We start from the raw sequence: 10,508 nt of genomic DNA on the forward strand, positions 1-10,508 counted from the left end.
GAAAGGCAAAGATTTGAGCTTGCGAAGAGAGTCCAAGTTCCAGAAGTGTTGAAATTTGCTTTGAGCATAAGGATGACTTTGATCAAAACACAGTGCAAACATACATAGCATGGGACTCTCTGAAAAGTCAGTATGGTTACAGGTTTTGAGGATACATAGGCATTGAAATGGTAATGCAATCAGCCTGCAGTGTTAATGGAAAACTGGCTTGATATAATTAACAACAAAGAAGTGAGACATGCGAAAGAAAGATTAAAATCAGTTCCAAGGAGCTAGGGACCTTTTCCATTACTTAGCAACACAGATTATTCCAGATATGGTGCTCATGAATTCTGTGGTGTCCAGCATGCTAGCTGCTAGTCACATGTGGCTGTTTGGCCGGTTAAGTGTGGCTAGTTTGCTATAGCAGCAAACACTATAGTGGCTTCTGCTTCAGAACTGATTGGACCCCAGGGTTGTAAATTAAATGCAGAACAAAAGGAAGAAGGTGAAAAGTGGATGAATTTGTTCCAACATTTCTAGCATTCAAAATGAAAGGCTTTTTATACCCCAAATGTATTTTTGTGAAGGAGGTAGTTTCAGTTTGTTAAAATGATGGAAAATTGTGGAAGTCAAGTCAAAGGACTCTGCATTTGGTCAGTTTTTGAAAGAACTGTGCTTCTGGTCAGCCAGCTAAACATCAGAATCGTGTGTTCTAAAGACATTCAGAGTGGCTAGTTGAAATTTCGTAGTAGGTTAGGGGATGAAAAAAATAAATTAATATATGTGTACATACTACTGTGACCATGTGTGTGTGTATTATGCCTGTCAAATCAGTTAATACATGAGATTACCACGACAAATTAACTAGATTTAAAAAAGTCGCAATTGCAGTTTTAATCCCACTGTTAAACAATAATGGAATACCAATTTTAAATGTACTACAAATATTTTTGGATGTTTTGCTACACTTTCAAATATATTTTTTAATTTCAGGGAAGACTGCATTGTACAGTGCTCACTTGATCTCTTATTTTATGACAAATATCTGCACTGTAAAAAGAATCAAGGGAAATGGCTTTTTTGAGTTCACTGCATACAGTTCCACTCAGTCCTACTTCTTGTTCAGCCAATTGTGAAGACAGAAAAAGTGTTCACATTCATGGGAGATGATGCTGTCTGGTTCTTATTTCCAGTATCACCTAAAAATGAGAACAGGCACTTGCATGACACGATTGCAGCTGGCATCACAAGGTATTTACATGCCAGATATGCTTAACATGCGTGTGCTCCTTCATGCTTCAACATGCAGGCTCTAAATCTCTCCATTGTATTGTTTGAGTGCTGTTTTCTGTTAAACATTGTACAGTTTGTAAATTTCACTTTCACACGAGAGAGATTGCACTGCAGTAGTGACGCTCAAACTTTTTTTATGGACCACTTGAAAATTGATGAGTCTCTTGGTGATCCTTTTCATGATCTCTCCAAAAACATCTCCCCATCTCTAGGGAACTGGACTGGGAAAGGAGCTGGGGCTGGGAAGCGGGGATGTCTGTCAGCATCTGCAACCCTGGGGCTGATGAAAGTTGCCTCTCTCTGGCCACCTATATCTCCCAAATTCTCCCTACGCCCTCTTCGGACCTCACTGCCCCTCCACGTACCACCTATTTCCCCTAGGCCCATCACCTCACCTTATATGTACATCTTCTCCAGAGCTCAGGCAACTATTTAGTGGAGCCAAACCACACCTGTGCAGCTGCATTAGTTAAGCTGGCGGTCCTTCTTTCTGTCGTGTGTGGGTGCCCAGGTGTAAGTCGTCTGAACGGAATTCAAGGCTCACTGGTGGTCCACGAACCACAGATGGAGAACCTCTACGCTATCGTACTTAGACTAGGGGTATGAATGGTTAACCAATTAAACGGGATCCGACATCACTAACTTGTATGAGGTGAATTGAAAAATAATTTACAGCTGGTCCCCGAGTTGCAAACAGTCGACTTACTTACGACAAAGCTGTCGTAAATGGCAGACCCTGACTTACAAATGCGATCCGCACTTACGAACAGCGCGGTCGCGTGTAACTCAATAGGGTCTGACTTATGAACAAACAGAGTTACGACCAACTGTGTGGTCCGTAACCGGTTCATAAGTCGGAGAGAGGCTGTATCTAAATAGCAAAATAATTAGTCAATTGGTTCACTAATCGCTAATTATGAAGTGAATCTGATGGCATGGGCGTCGTTTTATAAGATCTTTCCTTGCTTTCTTGCATCTCTTCTGTATTTTTAGTGTGAGTGTGTGTCTGGGTGCTATCTGATGTGCCATGGAGTTTAAAAGTCTGGAAGACCAAGCCAGAACAGCTTGGGAGACCCAGAGGAAGCACTTGCTTTTGAGACAGTCTCTCTTTATATAACAGAGCTAGAAGTGGAATCTTTGTGTCTTGGCACTTACGCTGCATCCCCTGTGTTGGAAACCAAAAATGTAGACACCATGTAGGTTCAAGCAGGAGGATTTATTACACACAGTGCTGGCGGAGTGCCACCTTTACCACTTGGGCTCAGTGGACGCTGCCGAGTAAATGATTACAAGACACTATAAAGGGAGCTGATGGACGTAGAGAAATGATGAGGAGGGGTGTTCCCAGGCCCCTGGAGAGGTTCTAGTAGCAAGATATTATGAGCCAATAAGCCAAAAATCTAAAAGATTACATAGTAACGCTGCCCATTGCTCAGGTTAACGTAATTGCTAAACACAAGTATATGTCCCCACCCCTTGCCCCAAGGATTGTCTTATAAGCATCGCTATATTCCTGTTGGGATGCGCAGGAATGGTAATGGTGCCTTCCCGTTAGGTGAGAGGTGTGGCCCATAAGTGCTTCTCTAGGGGTATAAAGAAAAATCAAAAATAGTGTAAAATATCAGCAAGCCGTTATTTAGAATGTACCTGTGCAAGTTGAGCAAGATGTGCAATTTGGGCTCGTTACAGGGAGGGTGCTAGCTTTAGTTCCTTAGCAACAATTCGTGGTCGGCCTTGGGAGACCATTGTTGTTTCTTTCTCAGGAGAGCGGACCAGACTCTGAGGCCCCTCCCAGGGCTTTGGCCTTGCATGGGTGTGTGAAACTTACGATATGAGAGTTTAGTTACGGTTCCCTACTTAATAATATGCTGCTTTGGTGCTCTACTTTAGGATTAACAGGCAGGGCTGCTGCTTATGCTCATCCTGTTTTTCCCATGTACTCAAGGCTGTTAGCTAGGCCAGCAAGGCCTTATGGGTCTTAGGCTAACTGAACAGCAGGCCTCTAGAAAGCTTAGCCAGAGACCGTTGTTTAAGGTTTTACCTATATATTAAAATGCTACTGGCTGCAGTGGGTCTGCTTCTCTCAGTGCAGTGACTCTCTGTGGTGCTTTGAGTGAGAGTGCCAGGATGGTTGTCCGTTAATATTATACTTGGATGTAACTGAACTATGTCAGCGCTGAATTTTTACTAAGGAAACACTTATGTTTCTTGAAACCTGTATTTGAGTTAGTTGACTACTCGATAAGCATATGCTTATCGGCTAGTCCAGTACTGACTTGACTAGTCGCTTCCCCATCCCACCTGTCGTCTCTATCAGAGGCAGCAAGATGGGGGAAGTGGAAGTCAGCTTAAAAGCCAGCTCCCCCTCCCCCCAGCACCATCTCTGTGGGGGCGGGGAGGCAGAGGCGCAGCGCGGGGACAGGGAGTGAGCCAGGAATCAGCTGGCTTGGCTCGCACTCGATCCCCCTCGCTGTGCCTATGTCTCTTACAAATCTATTACGAGCCTAGTGGCTCGTAATATATTTAAAAGGCTGAGGTGCAGCAGGGTTAGCTCCCAGGGGAGCTAACCCTGCTGCAGCTCTTCAGTTGCCCCCCTTATCGACTAATGGAGTAGTCGAGGAGAATTCCATCAAATTCAAATGACTACTCGGTTAACTGATTGCCTACAATTTATCATCCCTATTTTGAATGTGTGTCCTGTACCTAATTCAGCCTAGAGTAAATGGGTATTGCAGCGGTATCAATTTTTTTAAATGTTAAAATTAAATATTTCTGAAACTACCTAGGGGATAACATAACCCCAGTCCTGGTGTTTGAAGGGAGTTGTATACTATGTGACTGGTACATTATCCATGTGAGCTTTTCTGCAGCTGCAGGGGCACACATTTAATTAATATTGAAACAATTAACTTGACAAGTAAATCAAACTCAGAACAATAATATTTTCCCAGGTACTGTGTGGTAGCCAGATGGTAAAACAGATTCTGAGCGGCTTGGCTTTCCCCCTCTTGAGGTTACTGGCAGGTAATCAGTAGAGTTCTTATTCTTCTTTTCCAATTTGGGGATTTGAATTTTGGTGTGCTGAGAATTAGACCTGTGGGGGGATGTCCAGGAGATGTTCTAATTGGGAGGATGGAGTTTTGGTGTTTGCCAAATGCTTGGCTGTACATAAAGATTCATGTGGGATAGGCCTCTATTGGCCACAGAGACAAAGCTAAACCTGGCAGGAGGTTTTGGCAGAGCTTGATGTGCTGGTATCTCATACTGTGATGGGTAGTTAGGTGTTGACTTTGTGTTACCTTTGCTGGGGGGGCGGGGGGAAGGTGGTTCCAACAGTGGTCAGACTCAGTCCTGGGGGTCCCTAGGGTGGAAATGGAGTGAATGAAAAGCCAAATATAAGATCAAGAACCGAACAAAGGTTGAGGTGGGCGGAGAAGTAATAGAGAACCTTTCACATGGAGGAAGGGTGAGGATGCAAGGTTGGGATTCATTCAGGTGCACAGGCAGGTTCGTTCTTAAAATTTGTGCATGTAACTTGGTTGGCCAATTACACTGTAAAACCCCCTGCATGGGCCATGTGTCCAAACACATTCTAGAGGGCAGGTACCAGAATGGCCACATCATAGTACCAAATTGGAAGCGAAATGGTTGTTTGAATATAAGGTGATGTCCTATGTCTACATGCACACTATGGCTATATAAGAGACACACTACATATAAACTGTATTTAGAAGTGCCTTGAAGGCAGGGGTGGGAAACCTTTTTTGGGTCAGGGGTTGCTAACTCACAGAAAAATCAATCAGTGCGGACAAGTGAGAAGCAAAAAACCAAGCACACCCCTAAACCCTCATGGAGGTGGCCCCCAATGGAGGAGAAAGACCCACCCCACGTTCCCCTTGCACACCAGAGCCTAGGGCGGCCCAGCCTAGAAGACTTTGCATCAGCTCAGGCTCCTCAATTTCCATAAAGGAGGTTCCAAAGAGGATGGAGAGAGGCTGTTCACAGTGGTGACAGATGGCAGAACCAGGAGCAATGGGCTCAAGTTACAGTGGGAGAAGTTTAGGTTGGATAGTAGGAAAAACTGTTTCCCTAGGAGAGTGGGGAAGCACTGGAATGGGTTACCTAGGGAAGTGGTGGAATCTCCATCCCTAGAGGTTTTTAAGTCTCAGCTTGACAAAGCCCTGGCTGGGTTGATTGAGTTGGGGTTGGTCCTGCCTTGGGCAGGGGGCTGGACTTGATGACCTTCTGAGGTCTCTTCCAGCTCTGATTCAATGCTGGAGGGTGGGCCCTGAGCCATGGGTGCCACAGCCAGGCAATCTGGGGACTGCATCCAGTCCCTGGGCTTAAGGTTCCCCACCCCTGAGCTAAGGCTTAATCATAAAACTACATTCCTCAGTCAGATTCCTGGGTCTAACATTCCCAGGCCCACCATAAAGACGAAACAGGGTCACCTTCAATTCATGCACTATGCTTTTCCAGAATGATGGGTAAACATCCTCCTCAAAAACAGCCCAGGTGGAGGAATGTAGTAAGAAGAGGGCCTGAAACATATGCCTGGTGTGAGGCCTGAGGCCTAGCTCCAAGGAAGGCAGGCCCTACTTTACAGAATCTGGCAAGAACAGGGCTGGCATTGCAAAAACGCATACCTACAAGGTACTAGGCACAAATCCTGTACACACATTCCAGGGTAGTACTACAACACCCCAATACCAACCCAGTCCCTGGAGATCGCGGGAACACACTTCCCCATGTGAAGGATAGGGTCTGGATGATGGCATGATGGATAGCGGTGATGTGATCAAACCAACATGTCTACGGTAATGGGTGGCAGGAGTGATGCATCGCTTGACTGCATCTGTGTATAAAGATGGATCTCAGAGGGGCTGTCTTTGTGTGGCCGAGGGGGCAGTGGGAAGTCCCACCACTGGCTGAGTTGATCCATGCCAATGGGCATGCCCGTGTTATGATACAGTCTTCGTCCCGCCAGTGTAGACAGCTGGCAAGTTTTCCCAGAAAATCAGATGATTTTCCGGAAAAACTTGCCAGTCTAGACACAGCCTTTGTGTTTAATGTTGAGGATGGTGGCTTATTGATTTTAGTTAGTGGTGGGAATTGATTGTGTTGCCCTGGCTCTGCGCAGATGGCCAGCACAGCAGACCCCAACGACCACACAAAGAGGGAGCACACGTGCACAGCCAAACACCTGAGAACAGAGCACTTTTCCGGTGGTAACAGCTAGCAATACCTTGTTGTTGACCAATTTGGTTGGTTGGTCACCAGATGACTAGCTGTGGCTCCAGTCAGGAACCGGGACTTCTATCCAGAGATGATCTGGGACCAGCCCTGAAGGCTGCAACCTCAGCGTATCTTTGGGGAAAGGAGTAATGAAGAGCGGCAGGGCCCACTGTGGGGGTGGCTGTGTTTCTCTGGCATGGTTCGATGGCTATGGGCCCCCCTTGTTAAAAGCCATGTGACTTTTTAGAACTCCCGGTGAACTTCCCAGCAGCTTCCTGCCTGGGGTGTTGAATGGGGCTGGTAAATGTGATTCCACAAACACAGTTCTTTGGCTACGTCTACACTGGCATGAATTTCTGAAAATGCTTTTACGGAAAAGTTTTCCGTTAAAAGCATTTTCAGAAAAGCGTGTCTAGATTGGTAGGATGCTTTTCCGCAAAAACACTTTTTGCAGAAAAGTGTCTGTGGCCAATCTAGACACGGTTTTCCGCAAAAAATCCCCAATCGGGGCTTTTTTACGGAAAACACTACCGTGCTGTCTACATTGGCCCTTTCGGGCAAAAGTCTTTCGGAAAAAGACTTTTGCCCGAATGGGAGCAGCATAGTTTTTCTGGAAAAGCACTGATGATTTTACATAAGATCGTCAGTGCTTCTCCGGAAATTCAAGCGGCCAGTGTAGACAGCTGGCAAGTTTTCCCAGAAAATCAGATGATTTTCCGGAAAAACTTGCCAGTCTAGACACAGCCTTTGTGTTTAACGTTGAGGATGGTGGCTTATTGATTTTAGTTAGTGGTGGGAATTGATACTCAGCACAATGCTACCTGTGTATACTAGTGTTCACCCAAATATCATGGCTTACTTATTTTACAGCCCTGGCAAGAGAGCCAAGTCAGGATCTCGCTGTGCTAGGCACTGTACAAACACCTGCGGAGAAGACCGTTCCTGCTCCAAACAGTTTACAGTGTAAATAGAAAGATAAAGACTAGGAGAAGGTAACCGAGACAGCTGAAGTGACTTCCTCCAACTAATACACGTTCATAATTGAGCAGGGACTAGAACGTAGGTCTCCTGACTTGTAGCCCACTGTACTGTTCACTAGACCACGTTTGCCTGTTTGATGGGTGAGATGAGCCTGCGGGGAAAGTCTTAGTATCTGATGTATTGTTTCATCAGCCTGCATAGCGTTTTACAAGTAACCCACAGTCCTCATTGGGTGATAATTCTCCATTAACCCATTGTAAAATATGCCTTTAAGAGACTTTCTTTTGGTGGAAGGAAAAGGGGTTGGGTAAAATTACCTCTACGTTTCTTCTCTAATGTTTAACCCTACATGGAAAGGTGCCTATTCTGATGCTTCTGTGTTGTAATACCAGCTCCAGTGCTCACTTAAACTGTCTCCCTGCCACAATTTTTACCTGTAAAAGGAGGCTAATATTTACCTATACAAGTATATTGTGAGTTTAATTTGTTGATGTCTGTGAATTGCCTGGGATGTCCTTTTTTGTACTACTATAAGGTTAATGAGTCCATGCTGCTAGACACAGTCCCTATTCTGTTGAAAACCACATTTAAATCAGACAGTTTTCATGCATTTTTACAAATATCTAGGTGAGTTAATTGGAATATGCACTCATTTGCATATTCAGCATTCACCAGTATGTCTAACCAGTGACATCAAATGTTTAATTATGAGCAACATTTTTGTTATTTTCATGCAAGGCTGTTATCTTCACCTCTCTTTCCCTGTAACAGAACTATCTACAGAGCAGCCTCTAGACCCTAAACCCTCTGTTTTAGAAAAGTATTAAGAGATTTACAAAAAGATCTTTGCGAGAGAGAGAGAGCGCGAGAGGAGGAGTGAATTGAGGCATAAGGGGAAGCCACAGCAAGCCATAGGAAAAATACTCTGAAGTTTTATATTCTTAGAGTGAGTTTGCTTACATGTTTCTCCAGAAATAATGGAAAAAATGAAAAAAAAAAACCCTTTATAAAAGACAGACATAAGTGTTTCTACAGATTAATTTTTTTTCGGCTGCCAAGCATATAAAGTTGCCGATCTCTCCATACTGGGATTGTCTTCTCAAGTTGCGGAGAGTTCAGGGTAAACTGAAAACACAAATTCTTTCTGTATTTAATTTCAAGACCCTGAAAACCTATAACGCTTTAAATGGTCTTCACGCTAGATGGGGGCCCCCTTGGCTGATGCCACATCAAAGGAACCTTCCTGATTGTGTAATAACTTGCAGTTTGTAGCAGCGAAGTTTTCAACAATCCGTCCAGACTTCTGACACAGCTGATGAGATGTTAACAGTGCAGGTTCATTTTAAAGATTGAAGAACTTAACTTTTTGGCTGTAACTTGAAGCTGCTCAGCATCAGTGTAGCCTGGAGGCTGGGGAAGGGCGCTAGAGAGCAGGAAACTATTGTCTGGCTTTGGGCGAAACTTTTTTTCACTCTTCCTCGGCAGCTTGAAATTGTGGCCAATCCTTAGCTCATCGGGGGATTAATGAATGTTTGTAAAGTGTTTGAAAAACTGAAACGCAGTGGGAGTGCTAATTATTTGATTCTAGCAAATTGCAGGGCATAATGAATAACACCTAGTTCTCAGCACTTTGTGAGACAACATCCACAAGTGTAGCATTGTGTAGAAGATGATGATTCGCTATATTTCATAGTGCGAGTGCAGTGCATATATTATTTACGACTCTATTAACCCAAGGAGAAATATTGCTTAGCATTGTTATAGCACTTTTCACGTTCCAAACACATCTCTTCTCTACACTCCAGTGTGAGGGGCAAGTGGTAATAATGCCTTGTAACTTCCGTCTAATCATCTCCATACCTCAGCCATGGGAAACCGAGGTTAGTGAGTGGATGGCACGAGTGGCCCTTCTTCATCTCAATGGGCCGCAACACTTTCCTAAGCAAGAGGGTTTCCCGGGATAGGGTAATTTTGCCAACTGCACTGGCACGCTTAGAATTTGCGGAGGTGCCAGTTGAACTGTAGCAGCGCGTTGATTGGCTCAAGGGAGTGCATGGCTTTTCCAGTCTGTGCACCTTTCTCCGCTTGCCCTTGCTTTACGTTCATGTCACTTTGGTAACACTGGTACGAAAAACCAGACGTGGATGGCAACCAGTGGAATGTGGCAACCCTGAACATCATTACACAAAACATCTTACAGGCCGCACATAGAACCCTGGTGGGCTGACCGTAGATTGCCTACCACTGCTCTACACTTCATGAACATTCATGATGGAGTCTCAGACTTCTTTTAAATTCCCCCAAGCTCTTCTCTCCACCAAGCTTTCATTTTCCCACACTACCTCCATGCAAGACCCTTGAAGACCTTGCTCTTTTGTGGGAAACCCTCTCTAAACCTGAGTCACCCCATCTCTCTTGCTTCATTCACATCCCTCCTAAAAGCTTCCTTTTGTCAACTTGCCTAAATAAAATAAAATACAATTGGTAACTGTGTCTTGTTGGCCTTATTGTTGGCCACTGTGTATCTGTGAATAATCTCTCCTTGATATGTAAAACGTAGGTTTGCTCTTTTCAGGGTAGGAGAGGAATGATTAGAACCATCAGTCTTGTTCATGGTCCATGATACCAGCACTATGTTTCAAAACTTTGTGATTGTTAAATTACTTTATTATGAGGACTTGTATATGTAAATGTACATCTCTTCCCTTGTCTTTCCTTCCTGTGGATTGGTCAGTGACTGGGGTTGGGTTTTTATATGAATCTTCCTGTATATACACTGCAATTAAGAATTAAAAATATTCTTCTTATCCTATATAGTGGAGGAATTGGGGACGTTGTTTTTTTAAAATTGGGTATGTGATAGTACTTGTGTAGATGTATTTTCCATCTTCAAAGCACTGAGCAAGAATTAACTTAATTCTTCTTTACATTAGGGATGTTAAATTTAGTTTAATCAACTAATGGACTAGTCAATGGAATTTCCATCAACTAGTCAATAAGCGGGGTTATGTCCCAGC

At 44.1% G+C, this 10,508-nt stretch overlaps 1 protein-coding gene across 6 annotated transcripts in view; it reads left to right on the forward strand.

Annotated features, from left to right (window-relative positions):
* The window catches only part of EXOC6B (exocyst complex component 6B), a 468,167-nt gene that overhangs the window by 162,590 nt on the left and 295,069 nt on the right, over positions 1-10,508 (forward strand). The gene's annotated exons all lie outside the window — the stretch shown is intronic.

This window comes from Pelodiscus sinensis, chromosome 5, assembly GCF_049634645.1.
Source record: "Pelodiscus sinensis isolate JC-2024 chromosome 5, ASM4963464v1, whole genome shotgun sequence".
NCBI classification, from domain to species: Eukaryota; Metazoa; Chordata; order Testudines; family Trionychidae; genus Pelodiscus; species Pelodiscus sinensis.